Here is a 14,611-nt window from a genome sequence, read left to right as displayed (position 1 = left end):
AAAAAATATATTATTAGTAGGAGAGAGCCTTAGTCTATAGAGGCAAATTTTCAAGCGAGCGATTTTTTGCAAGTAAGTTCAAAAAATCCGACTTGCTGTTTCCGACCTACAACATTTTATTTGTTTTTGCCCGTAAAAGGTGTGAGAGTGCTTTTTATTTTATAAAAGGTAAGCCTTGAAGATGACATATTACATCCTCAATTATTTTTTTCTCAGGCCCTACATATTTTGAAACGAGAATTTCATTTTATAAACTCAACGTGAAGCTCAAAAATACAAATGATACAATCGTTAAATACAAAATAACAATCAATACAAGTAACAATCGTCAAATAAATAAATAATCGTTGAATACAAATAATATCCCGCACCCCAAAACCCCCGAAAAGAGACGATCTTAAAAGATAGCCTCGTTTGGAAGTACAGTAGTATCGGTCCGAAAAGATAATGTAGCGATTCCATTCGTGTTTTAATCTCCGTAAGAGGAGATACAGGGGGCTTGGAGAAAAAATGCATACTACGTTGACTACCGGATGGTGCCTTTTGCCTAAATTGGTTCCTTTGCGAGGCATCAGTCTCTCAATTTGTGAATGATTCACCTCTTAACGCTTCCTGCCTCTCATCATAGTCCCTCCTGCCTCTCTCTCCTCTTCCACATGCACCCCCGCTAGATCGCTCCCGCGCAGTAAACCCGCGCTATTCGCGATGTTGCCAACATTAAAAATAAAAAAAACTCCACATTATCTGACACCATCAATCAATGGGTTGCCTGCACCTAAAAGATACAGCCAACAAAGTGACTTGCCCCAGGTGAAACGGTACGAGAAACACGTGGGGCACATAAAAAATGTGTAACGTACACTCCAAAACACATATTATCTGTGTCACGTACGTACGTACGTTCAAAATTTTCTTTTCAAACGAACAAACTCATGGACTGTTATCATACGTTCAACATTTACTTTTTAAACGAACAAACTCGTAAGCTGTTATCGATCATTTTAACGTAAGATTTAAATTTTTGAAAGACATTTTTTCTCTTTGTTTACAGGTGAGGCAAAAACAAATGCTTTGAAACGTTTAACATCATACGCAAGAAAGATTGATGACAGTTTGCGAGATTTTTTGTCGTTGAGGTAAGGTTTTCTTCCACCTCCCCCCCCCCCCCTCTGGAAAAACCTGATTGCCGGCTATCAGTAGAGAAGTGCCTGCAAACGCGCCTCATTTGGAAATGGGTGATGCGAACCACGCGAATCTTGCTCCAAGAGGGGGGGGGGGGCATTCCTAATGTGCTCGACTTGCTTTTTGTGCGAAATTTCTTGCTGTGATTAGATTAGATTCTGCAATGAGGAGCTATACTATTTGTGTTCAATGCTCATCCATAAAATCACTTATCCGCTTAGGGTAACGAATGTCACATACTGTCGTCTCTAAATGAGCCAGAAATTGTAGTTCCTGATTGAAAAATGCTGTCCAATTGTACAGTCTACGCACTGACCAGTATCTTTAGTGTCCAATAGACCACTTTTGTTTTAACATATCTACATACATGTGTCGTGTGTCCAACTTGATATGGAGATCGCAAAATGGTGTGACCAAACGCACGATCTGACAGCCTCCCCGTGACCTCTGATATAGCTCGCGCGCCTGACTGACGGTCACGGTAGGTCCAATACAGTGTTACCGAATGTCAGAGCATTGACGGTTCGCAAAAGTTGACATTAGGCACTAGGTTTCGTTCTTTTAATGCATTTTAAACAGTTTGGAGGCAATATAATCGATTATTTATTAGGAAAAATAGTTGGCAAACTGGGATGATGATGAGTGACTGTTTTACTGCTGAATCTAATAATGAATTCACGATTAGTTCATTCTAATCGCGCTTATTTTTCCAAAAAAACTAGTTTCTTTGAGGAAACGCGTTTTGGTTAGAAACTGCTTCTCGTGAAAATCAGAACATATGGCTAAATTTTTTTTCGAAATTTCTCCCAAACTTACGATTGAAAATTTACGGAAATCAAAATATGTGACAGGATCTGTGTAAAAAGACCTTAACTTCCAAGGAAATAAGTTTCAAGAGAGCCAAATTTTGTGGAATATTTCGAAATAATGGGCGATTTTGAATTCTAAACGGGAAACGCTCTTCAGAAGCCGTTGGCCCTATACACGTGCAACGCGCGGTTTTAGTTCACACCACAGTGGGCGCTAGCTGCTATTGTCTGTCTACGTTCGTGTCAGAATTCTCAACCAAAGTTCAACCTGAAACTTGAGAATTTTTATCTGGGAACCTATGGACGTCATAATTCCCTCAATTTTTCGGCTATCAGAGTCAAACTTAGGCCAAAATTTCCAAGTTATCTTACCCCACGCAGTAGTATTAATAACTCAAATTTGAATTTTTGGAACATATAGGGTGATTGGAACTTAACAGAGATTCGGTCACACATATAATATTATCTCATAATATGGCAGGATCCAACGTTATCGGAAATGTGAGACTGAAATCCGGAGGGAATATTTTTAACGAGCATTGAAGTGCCTGTCTAAGGGACTGCATTTTGCAGTTAGAACTACAATTTATAGCTCACTTTAGAAACAACGTATGTACCATCAGTCTCCCTTTGCATTTAAGTGCTTCTACGGACGAGCCAGAAATTGTAGTTCTCTACTGCAAAATGTAGACCAAATGATAGCGATGGCATCACTTCACAGAAAGAGTAGTCTCCACTTTGCGTTTCTATCTTTCGGACCGCATTTTGCAATAAGGAACCACTATTTCTGCCTCATCCATAAAATAACCTACCCTTATAGGAGAATTAAAAGCACATATCGACGGTGAAACTACCAAACCACGTATCTCGGTTTGCGACGTCGCAGACTTCCTGTCATACTTTATTTTTTAAATGAAAAACTACTTAACATCCAGTCTTGAAAATTTCTGTGATTTTTCCTCTTTGTGCGGTGAAAATTCCGTGAAAATTTCAAGGAATGATATTGATTTGGTCTGCTTTAAATAAATAAAATGTGAGCGTAGATTTTTAAACACCGCAAACGAGATACGTGGTTTGGTAGTTTCACCGTCGATATGTGGTTTCTACAATGAGTCAGAAATTATTGCAAAATGTAGTTCACTTGGCTTGTTTCACGGTCCGACTCCTATTTGCAATCAAGAACTGCTACTGTTTCTGGCTCATTCAAAAAAGCATCTATCTGCGTTGGGAATCTATTGGCACTTAGGGTGTTTCGAAAATAGGAGTTCCGTAGATATTGCAAAATGTGATCCAGTTAGATACGCGCCGCGTGGAGTAAACTCCGATCCTCGTCGCTAACATTGAGAACATCATTTTTAACATTGAGAATTTGCGAGGCTGTGATATAGGCAACATCGTAAGAGCCCGATACAATTACCTTGTTTTTTACGCTCATGCGATGGGTAATTGAATTAAGGCTGCCCTCGACCAAAATTCGAGACGCGTCTAATGTCACCGCCGCCTTCGCGCCTTGCCTCGAGCTCGAGTTGTCGCGTCTAAACGCCGAGTTAAACCGCCTGGACTCCCAGTCGAACAGCGATTCCGCAGCCTAGTAGTATCATCATGGCTCATGGGTCATTGGCGTGAATGCAGATTGAAAACCAACGGGTTGATTTTTGAAATTGATGGACAAAGCTGTAAGCAAAGAAAACGAATGGAAACGGACCCGAATTTATATATGGGGCATAATGGGCAGCTGTCCCCAACGGCAAATTGCAGGAGCGGCAAAGTCCGGAAAGTCCAAGAAGCTGGAAGGGGGTGTTGGAGACCCCAAAGTTACGGAAAACATTGACATGAAATTCCAGTGCATATGTGAATAGACTACCGCTTTTCTATTCTACTACTACCTACGAAACATTTGATTAATGCTAAAGGAGTACAGGTACAGCGTCTGGGTATAGCTTTATCACCATCGGCTATAAAAGGCTATAAGAAATTATATAGACGGCCAGAGGAGCTATAAGAAAACTTATAGCCTATCTATGGCATTTTGAAACACAGATCCTAAAGCCAATTCTTAGCAGGGCTGCTCGGGATGAATTTCAAAAACTTCTTCAAACCCTCCTGTTACAAAACAGACGACCCTGGAGAAATCCCGTCTATTAACCCTCCCGGTTGAATCATGATTAGTTCCTGTTACAGGTGCAAAGGCTACGGTCCTATCGGAGCCCGATCTGGTCGAGCTCAAAGGATCCCGACGAGGCATTCGGAAAAGTGAGACAATAAACGGTGGAAGGGAAACCCGGGCACGCTTCCCGTATTATTCCGGTCTCATTGTGAGCTCGGAGGATACTGGAAAAGTCGATAACTGCCCAGGTACGCGGGACAATACCGGGTCGTAAAAGAATAAAACGCGATGAAAGCTGAACAAAACTAAATTAAAGGTAGCCGGGGAAGACAGAGGAACGGTTTCACGCTACCTGCAAATCAAGGTATTCAAGGTGCGCGGCGGTCGCAAAGGCCGATCCGCGGCAGGTAGGCGCCGAAATTTCCCTAATGGGGTAGCGTGCACTCGCGCATTTTCCTCACAACGCTGATCGTTGATCGTTGACTACTGATCGCGACCCGTCCGTCGCTTTCCAAAAGGGAAACAAAGCGTCCGGGTATCCTCCGCTTTCACCGATTCGCCTTTCGGCCCGGCCTTTTCGTGCGGACGCCCGCGCCAGGCAGCGCGCGTCCGCACGCGCGCGCACCATTTTACACGGGGTAAGTCGTGCCGCTTCTCTGCCGTGCTAAGGCGCTAAGGGAGAACACCGTATGAACATTCGAGAGTTGCCAAATTTCCTTGCATAAAATGTTTATATTTGAGGAAACTTTTTCATCTGTTTTCTTGAAATTTTCAGACACTTTAGATCAAATTACAAAATTGGCGGAAAAATATTCAAAAATTTTCCCGAAAATTAGTGATATATTAGAGGAAATTTGGCAACGCCTGAAGGTTCATACGGCGTTTTTCCTTAGCACGGCAGTTCTGGCGTCACTCATAGTGTAAAACGGAGCGAGCAGTGTTGCCATTTTGCTTAACTGAAGATTTCGAGGTTCCCGGAGTTAAATCCACTTTCGCAATGTTCCGGAAAAATTCCGTTTTTTTCCAAACCCTCCGGGTACACTGGAAAAAAAGCACATTGGATCTTGAGTCCAGACTCTTGAAAACATTGACAAGAAAAAGTACTCTTGATTCGATCAGATTTAAGCTTGAATCAAGAGGAAATCCGCTCAAATTAAGAGGCTTGGTTCTTGATTCAAGCTTAAATCTGATTGAATCAAGAGTATTTTTTCTTGTCGATGTTTTCAAGAGTCTGGACTCTAGATCCAATGTGTTTTTTTTTTCCAGTGTATCCATGCAGATGTATCTGACAATGAGATCTGATCCGTCAGCCTTAACATGGAGTCCATTCAAGTGAGAATACGAGCGATGAAGTGAGTTCGCCTTCAGCCCAGAGGTTATGCAATCTCGGCTACTCGGAGGTTGATGTAGTTGTATCACACATTTAGATCCGTCAGCCTTAACATAGAGCCCATTCAAGTGAGAATACGAGCGATTAAGTGAGTTCGCCTTCAGTCCAGTGGTTATGCAATCTCGGCTACTTGGAGGTTGATATAGTTGTATCACACATTTAGATCCGTCAGCCTTAACAATTCTAATGTCCATACTCCGAATCTTTTAAAGGCACATAGGGTCGGATGTGTGAGATGGAGGACACTGTTACAATCAGCACCTTTGTGCGACGGTTCTGGTTCATTCCTCGAATTCATATTCGCGGGCGGAGGTGACTGAACCGTACTGCAATGCTAAGTCAAAATGCCGAATGGGTCACCAGGCGTTGTCAAATTTCATTCGTCAAATCACAAATTCTCAGGAAAATTTGTGAATATTTCGCTCCCGATTTTTCAGAGGATATCGTTCGTAATTTGATCAAACCAGTCCAAAAATTGCGGGGATAAATATTCATAACTTTCTTCAAAAATACATATTTTCTCAGAGGAAATTTGGCAATATTAGAATGCTCATACGGGGTTTTCACTTAGCACGACAGCACACCGAGCGGCGCGGCTGAAAGGCCCTTTGAGCGTTTCAACGGAACGGGCAACGGCTTGTCCCTCCGAGACAAAGGTTGGGACGAGGCTGCGATTTTTGATAATAAGTTTTCTACGTGCGGCTCCGCGCGTGCGTGAAAAGGGAAACCTTGTTTTTCTAAATGTACGAAGCATTGTTTTCGTTTTTGATTTATGAAATGGCGAATGGTCCGGGGAAAATCGAGTTTGCCCCGAAGGATTACTCCGCAGATATATTTCTTAATTCATCGAACTGTTCATTTTTGAACCAGAGGTTTGCGTTTCCATATGCATGGCGCGCTTAAAATACTGCGGATGCAGTTCGTCGAGCACTCATGCACGGATGCAGCAAGGAAAATTTTTTCGTTCAAATTCACCAATATTCCACCAAAATCCGCACAGATACTCGAACATGTAGGAGAAATGAGATGGGAAAAGTTGCTGTTATATCTATAATTTAAGTGCGAATTTCCTTTCGAAGAGTTTTTGCGGCATTCATGTTAGGGGAAAAAGGCGTTATGCTATTCTACCGTGCTGGGGGAAAACGCCGCAAGAGCAGGCGGATGTTGCCAAGTTGCCTTACGGAAAATATTTATTTTTGAACAACTTTATGAATATTTGCCCTTAAAATTCTAAGACGCGTTAGATCAAATTACGGACAAAACTCTCAAAAAAAGTGAGACGAAAAATATTTACTAATTTTCCCGGAAATTCGTGATTTGTCGAAGGAAATTTGGCAACGCCTGAAGACTCATAAGGCATTTTTTTTAGCACGGCAGTATTCAAGTACGCATCATGGCTCACGTGGATCCTACCGTCACCCGACCACTCAGGCAAAACATCAAAGCACTTATTATTCCAGACTCAGCCTGGATTCTTCAATGGGATATTTAAATTAATTTCTAAGTTCTTAACTACTATCATTTATGACGGCAGCAGCAAAGAGTGGCTAATCCTTACCACGCGTTTGGAGTGTGAGTCGGCCCCTGGCAACCACTCCAGACGCAAATATCATAAATCTGTTTTTTCTTCTTCTTCTTTTTTCATTTTTAGCGCTCAGTTTGTAGCAGGAGCTCCAACGAAGTACTTTATCAGACTTTTTTTTCTCTTTTTTTTACACTAGATTGTCTCGATTCTTATCGTAGGATGGAAGTCAAAAGTAGTATCTTAATTTAAAGCTTAGGATGAAAACAGGTGATATCTGAAGCCACATGTTTCGTTTGATTCACATCGTTGCTTTAACAATTTTATTCAATCGAACTGAACAAATTTTGAAAGAAAAAGATGTTTATAAAATTGGCTATACTTTTTAGCATTAATGTATTTAATATAATCGTCCCTTTTTTTCCTGCATTTTAGGATTGATCTTTTTAGGGTCATTTTGATTAATTTTGATGAATAGTAGGGTCTTTTTGGACATGTTCTTCACGAAGCAAATACTTCCTCTCAATGATTTTCGCCCCCCTTCCTTGAAATTTATTTGAAATTTACGCTCCTGCAAGTGCCCGTTAGGGATGTCAGAGTTAGTTTCAGAACTCATTCATCATCTGGCACATCAATCTATGGTTCTGCTGCTAAGTATGAACATCGATAGTGCGAAAGTTAAAAAAACCTCAGGAGGGTCAATCATTCGCCCGGAGAGATAAAAGAGGCGGGCCTACTTTTGCACGAGCTTGAAGTGTGCGTGGACTTAAAATCTCGAGCAGTCAAGCATGTACAAATCACTTGAGTGCTCTCATGAGATCTTAATTACACAAGTGCCAACTAAAATAAACTAATCTCTGATGTTTGTTGTAAACACTTTGCACGTGCAATTATGCTTTCAACCTCTCGCCGTTTAGGGGGGGGGGGGGGTTGCAACCTCCCCCGCCCCCTTTTTACTCGAATCAAATCTACCTAATGTTCAACGATCTACGCTTGGTGGCCGATTCCAGAATATGAGATGCAGAGAAGATGCTATGAAACTTGTTCGAAAACAATCAAAATTCGGATAATGTACAAAATTGTCCTACTACGGAAAAGTTGTTTTTAGACGAAGAAAGAAGAAAAATTTAAAGAAATAAAAGAGGCGGGAGAGTTTTGGAGTCTTTTCGGTTGGCACCAGTGGTGTGGCGCGCTTTGCGATACCTACATCGATTGATCTGTCATTTAAATCGATGTAAAAAGATCAATAAACAGGGTACCTATTCGCAACGAACACCCTAGTGATCGATTCTTTACTATAGTTTCAAATGGGGGAAATATCGATAATCGATCATTCACGCCTCGCCACCACTGGTTGGCGCCCCGCTCGATTGCCATGCTAAGGAGAAACACCTTATGAACATTCGAGCGTTGCCGGAGTTCCTCAGGTAGAATATTCATTTTGAGGTGTGTCATGAATGTTCTTTTTTGAAAATCTCAGAGGATTAATATGCGATCGCGAATAAAATCCTCTGAAAATTTTGAAAAAAAGTATCCCCAAATTTCCCTGAATATTTACATTTTATTGGGCACAATTTGGCAACGTTTGAAGGCTCATAAGGCGTTTTTCCGTAGCATGACAGCGTATCTCTCGCGATGGGCTTGATAAACTACATTGATCTCTGTCTGTTTGCGACGAAACAACATTCACCGAAAATATTTCCAGATGATTGAAAACAATCAGCTCCAATTCGATTTTGTCCTATCCTTTTTCGCATTTTTGGTATCGGGAGTGGAATGGGTCGTTTTACAACTTGACATAATATGTTATGTAGTTCCAGAAATTGTTGCGAGGCTTTGAACTAAATCCTGTGGACCTTCGGCCTTTGCAATTGCCGATGATGAGAGGAAAAATTCTAATTTAAGGGGTTTAGAGTATATGGCGCATTAGTTTTTTGGAAAAATTGCTATATTAATTGTTTCAAATAAAAATATGTAGTCTTAATGCATATTCCGTAAAAAAATCGCTCCCCAATTCCAATTTTTAATTTTCAAAAAGTCAGTTTAAACGTTCGTTCCGCCATAATAATCCAAGTAATTTCGAAACTTCGAACACGTATCTCTTGAAATGGCAATAACTGCACCTATGTGCCTTGTCCTCCAAGCCCCTCGTTTACACTTTTCTTAGGGGTTTTGCCCCTTTTCTGAGGGGTTCTTGGAGGGTGTGCCTTGATGATACTAACGCCTCGAGTCTGTCTATGAGTGCGTGGCTTTCATTGAATCACATTTCGCGACAATGATAACAGCCATTCTGTTTACCGATGGCTCTTACCTGTGACGTTCATGAATTATAATACTTGAAATTGAAGATTAGCGAACTCATCTCAAGAGTACTTTGTTTTGTCAATTTTTAGATTTTTTTTTCTCATCATTTTTAGCTTCATCTTTATCTTCGCGACTGAATGTCAAGTGATGGAAATTGAACTTTCATCCAGAAGCGCTGATATGTGGAGGAGTGGAAGTTGATCTGCCTCCCACGGGTTGATTATTGAAATTCATAGACAAAGTTATAGACAAAGAGGACATAGGGAGCATGGAACGATCCGATTGGTTTAAATGGGTGGATTCTATAGGCTGAGGAAGAAAATGATGGACTAACACTTTGGTTGCCGTTAGTTAGTCTATTACCTACCTCATAGTCCATCGCAACCACCCACTTCCACCAATAGGATCTCTCCATATCCGTTTTGTTCTCTTTGCCTATAGCTTTGTCTATCAATTTCAATAATCGGTCCGCTGGGATTTAATCCGTGCGGTAGCGGGCTTTTCCGGCATGACCAATACCTTCTGAATTTCCTGTATCAATATGGAACCAGGAATATTTCGAATATTGGATCAAGTATCCGAATTAGAATCACCTTTAGAATTCACCAATCCAAGTGGCACATTTTGAAAACTGATTTTAAGATATCTCAAGAGCAACTTTCGGTTGTTTTAGATGAAAAATATACTGAAATACAATTTCAATTACACAATGATAAAAATGTTCTGCAGTTATTTTGCAAAATCTCAAAATCAAAATATTTTTGCGGGGGATCAAGTAGAACAAGAAGGAAAGGGAAAGGATTGTGGATGTTTTTGAAAACAACATCAACACGTGTGATAAACAAGGTGGCAAAATGGCACTGGGTCCGCACCATTTCGTGGGAGGAAAAAAACCCAAAATTGCAATTAGAATAAAACAATTTTGAGCTCTAATTTTTGGACCCGGCACCATTTTGTCACCTTTTTACAGCCAGCTCGAGCCATTTCTTAGTGCTTTTAACGTGTGAAAACTATGGCGACACTTTGCCTACGAATTGACCCCATCTTTCGCTGTAAGGGTGGTTTCTTTTTTACCGAAGTCGGTCCAATTTTGACCCACTGAGATCCGAGGAGCTACCAGCAAGGAAGATGCACCCGTTCAATGGACAGAACGCAGAACATGTGTCAAGCTCTAGGGGTCTCAATTACAGAAACAATAACAACATGTCCGGGTTCTGGACCGGCCACCGTGCGGGCTTCCTCCTGAAATCTGGGTCACGGATTTTCGGGTGAACGGGATCATTTTGGGGTTTCGATTACCACCGCCAACGATGGACCACCCTCGTTCACGCGCGTGGCAGTGACGTCGTGTGTTGTACGATGAATCGATTAATCTGCCGTTGAAACGTATGGCAAAGGATCGATAAATAAGGTGTTCGCAAGTAATCGATTCTTCACCATAACTTCAAGTGAGGAAATACCGATAATCGATCATTTACGCCTCACCACTGGCGCGTGGACTTCTGTCTAACGCATATTTTCTGTTCTTCTCGGAAGCCTCGTCTACCGTTTGGTCGTGGATACTTCTTTCTTTTTCTTTTTACGCACGTTCTCTTCAAAAAAAGGGGATACTTTCGTATTTCCTTAATGTTTTCTACAATTATTGGACGTATTTCTGCCAAACGAAACTATGTAGATTAAGACATGAGCTCCGAGACCCATAAGAATTTATGCATAACAGGGCTCACATTCTGTTTGGCAGAAATGCGTCCAATTTGTCCACCGACGCATTGAGAATTTGTATTGTTGTATTGAAAACGCAAATTGTTTATTGCTTCATCTGAATGTGGTCAAAGAGCTAATTGCGCAGTATTTTTATTTTTATTTTTATTTTTTTTTTTATTTTTTTTTTTTTATTTTTTTTTTTTTTTTATCTTAATTGGGGAAAATCATAACGGTGAAAAATCTTTTCTTTGAAATTTTCACCTTTCTGGTAACAAAGAAACACTTTATCCTCCCCCCCCCCCATCCTCATCTGTCATGTGTCATTCTCTCGGAGGAAGTAGTACAGTCAATTTTTAGGGGTTCGCCCTTTTGATCGCTTCAGAGACCTCAAACATTTTTTCTCTTTTCAAAATGATAATCGATTAGGGCACATCCTATCTTCAGCTGTGCTGCTCACAGAGCCCTTGAAGCATCATTACAAATGAGACAAACGAAACTAACACAATATGGAAATAGAGCAAATGAAGGGACGAGCTTTGACGACGGCGCAGCGATACAACTATTCGTCCTTGAGGGGTGTCTGTGTTGCATCTGCGAAATTGAAGGCGTGAGGTGTGAATTCTCGATGTTCCGCAGCTCCGCTTTATGATTCCAATGAGGTGTCGTGAGAAAAGTTAAGAAACGAGGTTCGATTTTTACGGCTCTCCTATTTACGGCTGTGTTGCTCATACGGCCTTTAAAGCACCGCTACAAAAACAAATAAGACAAACTGAAACAAACACAGTATGGAAACAGAGCAAAGCAAAAAGAGGCGCGTTGATGACGGCGCAGAGATACAATTATTTGTACATGATGGATGTCTGCGTTGCATCTGCAAAATTGAAGGCGCGATAGCGCTAGGCGTGAACTCGCAATGCTTCGTTCCATGCTGCCAGTGAGGTGTTGCTCAGATTCGGGAGAAAAATTTAAAAAACCACGCCCGATTACGTCTCGACTCTGTTGTTCCTCAATTTCTTCTTCTTTTTTCAATGAAGTTTGATTATTTTTTTAATGTATTTACAGACCTACATCTACGGTTCGTATGTGCCGGTCTCTTACAGCTTGCGTGGCACATTTTTTAAACAAGTCTCCTGCAATTTGACGGGCTTCGGCATCTAAGGGTTAATGAAAATACCATTAAAATATGACTGCACAGTGCACCTTGTTCGCCGAAAACTCAGGATTCAAGGAGGGAGCCAAAAGAAGCCATTCACAATCAGTCAGTGATTTCAATATAATTTAGCGCTGACTCCGAGTTTGATGTTTCCCACCAAATCCACCCTGTGCATTTGCCAGAAAAGTCCAAATACCACCAATTATAACGTGTTTCTTCGCTACTCCGGCCATAAAAAGCGGAATTCTCGTCGGAACGGAAAATTAGTCTTATTGAATCCCTCGAAAGTAAAAGTTTTCACCTGTCGTCGAGGGGTTAGTCTCTCGTCTCTCCCTGCCTCTGCGTCAAGCGTGCCTAATATTGGCGGCAGACAGGAGACAAATTAAATGATCATGAACAGGTCGTTGTTCTCAGATCCAGGAAGCGCACAGCGACGGTGAAACTACCAAACCACGTATCTCGTTTGCGGTGTTTAAAAATCTACGTTCACATTTTATTTTTTTGAAGTAGACCAAATCAATATCATTCCTTGAAATTTTCACGAAATTTTCTCCGCACAAAGAGGAAAAATCACAGAAATTTTCAAGACTGGACGTTAAGTAGTTTTTCATTTAAAAAATAAAGTATGACAGGAAGTCTGCGACGTTGCAAACCGAGATACGTGGTTTGGTAGTTTCACCGTCGACAGGAGGAATCCCCGGCAATCCAGGTTCTCTTCGGATCCGGGGAGCAACACTGCCGTGCTGAGGAAGAACGCCGAATGAACTTTAGATGTTGCCAAATATTCACTGAAAAATCATGAATTTTAAGGGAAATGGGTCAGTTGCGCTGGTCACAGAATCTTGTTTTAATGCTTGATTCTTGCATATTAGCCAAAAATTATGAGATCTGGCTAAACTGCTACTCTCTACGTTCAATATTGACCGAGATATCGCTCATTGAAAAGTCGGGTTTTTGATGTCATTCACCGCGGTAGTAACACCCGTGGTTTCTTCCACCTTGCTTTCATCAGTCAGTGACCTACTGATTGCTTAACGTGAAACTTGGATAAAACAAGGTAGAAGGAGCCAAGGATGTCACTACCGTGGTGGATGACGTGAAAAACCCGACTTTTCAATGGGCGATATCTCGATTAATATTAAACGTCGAAACATGCGGTTTGGACAGATCTTATTATTTTCAGCTAATGTACAAGAATTAAGCATCAAAGCAAGATTTTGTGAACAGCGCAACTGACCCATTCATACTTATTATACGATTTTTTATAGAATTTTTTTCGTAATTTGATCTTCTAAAATGGACTGCATTTTGCAATTAGGAACTATAAATTCCGGCCCGATTGAAAAACAACGTATATGCTATTAGTTTCCCTATGTACATAAGTGTTTTTCTTTCAGGTGAGCCAGAATTTATAGTCACATATTGCAAAATGCAGTCCAAATATCTTAAAATCCTAAGACAAATATGCATAACTTTCTTCCAAAAAAAAACTTATTGAGAGGAAATTTGGCAACATTCGAATGCTCATACGGCGTTTCTCCCCGGCACCGCAGAACAGGGAAATTGCGTTAGCGTCTGGCGCGGCGGGCAGACGTCTACCGACGACGCGACGCGACGCGTTGCGACGTATCGCGCGGCCGGAATCACGCTTTTGCCGATCGACGTAGTCGCTTTTCGTGTCGTCGTGCACGCGAGTGATTCACTCCGGAAAAGCGGGAAAACTCGCATAGAGACCGGCGAGAAAAACACGTGCGAATCGTATCTACACGAGACTCGCACTCCAATGCTGCCGCTGCCACGCGAGCTAAAGCACGATCAGAATTATAAGCATCTTAAGCCGTGGTCACGCGCTCCTTAAATTGGCGGTCGAAGTAAACATGCGCATCTCCAACGTTTAAAAATTGTAATAATAACATAATCGTATACAACATAAATAGTCTAAAATTCGCGAGAATCAATAGTTATCTAACAAAGAGGATAAGACAAAGGCTCGAATAAAACGAACAAAAAATTCAAAGATGAACAACCGCGATTGAATTGGACCGCATTCAGCAGAAAGGAACCAAGCCACATCAGCCATTGCCAAATTTAACGGGGCAATTTGTTTAATTACAAGAAAACGTTCTTATGGTTTTTCTTGAAAATGTTCAGGAATTTGCTTTGCACTATGCAGAAAATTCATTGAAATTCGCAAAAAAAATCCGCACAACCGTTTTCATATAAAAAATTGAATTGCCTAGTTAAATTTGGCAATATCTGATATGGCTTGGTTCCTTTTTGCTTAACGTAGTCCAATTAGAACCACATAAAAGCACTGTTGGTTATATTTTTATATTTTATTTCTTTGAATGGAAACGAACACAAATCCTTGAAAATATCTGTGAAAATGGCTAGCCAGAGGTGTTTACTTTTACAATTCATAGGTAATTTTTCATTGGAT

The 14,611-nt window shown here is 41.0% G+C and overlaps 1 protein-coding gene across 6 annotated transcripts in view; it reads left to right on the top strand.

Annotated features, from left to right (window-relative positions):
• The window catches only part of LOC109040176 (uncharacterized), a 48,878-nt gene that overhangs the window by 22,925 nt on the left and 11,342 nt on the right, over positions 1 to 14,611 (top strand). For 3 of the 6 annotated variants that reach the window (XM_072296657.1, XM_072296658.1, XM_072296659.1), the window contains exon 2: positions 1,052 to 1,136. The exons of the other annotated variants lie outside the window; for them this stretch is intronic. The gene's annotated coding sequence lies outside the window, so the exon portion shown is untranslated. The remainder of the gene's footprint in view (positions 1 to 1,051; positions 1,137 to 14,611) is intronic. 6 annotated transcript variants of the gene reach the window in all.

This window comes from Bemisia tabaci, chromosome 2, assembly GCF_918797505.1.
Source record: "Bemisia tabaci chromosome 2, PGI_BMITA_v3".
NCBI lineage: Eukaryota > Metazoa > Arthropoda > Insecta > Hemiptera > Aleyrodidae > Bemisia > Bemisia tabaci.
Note: the sequence above shows the minus strand (reverse complement) of the source record. Positions and strands in the feature narration are given on the sequence as shown.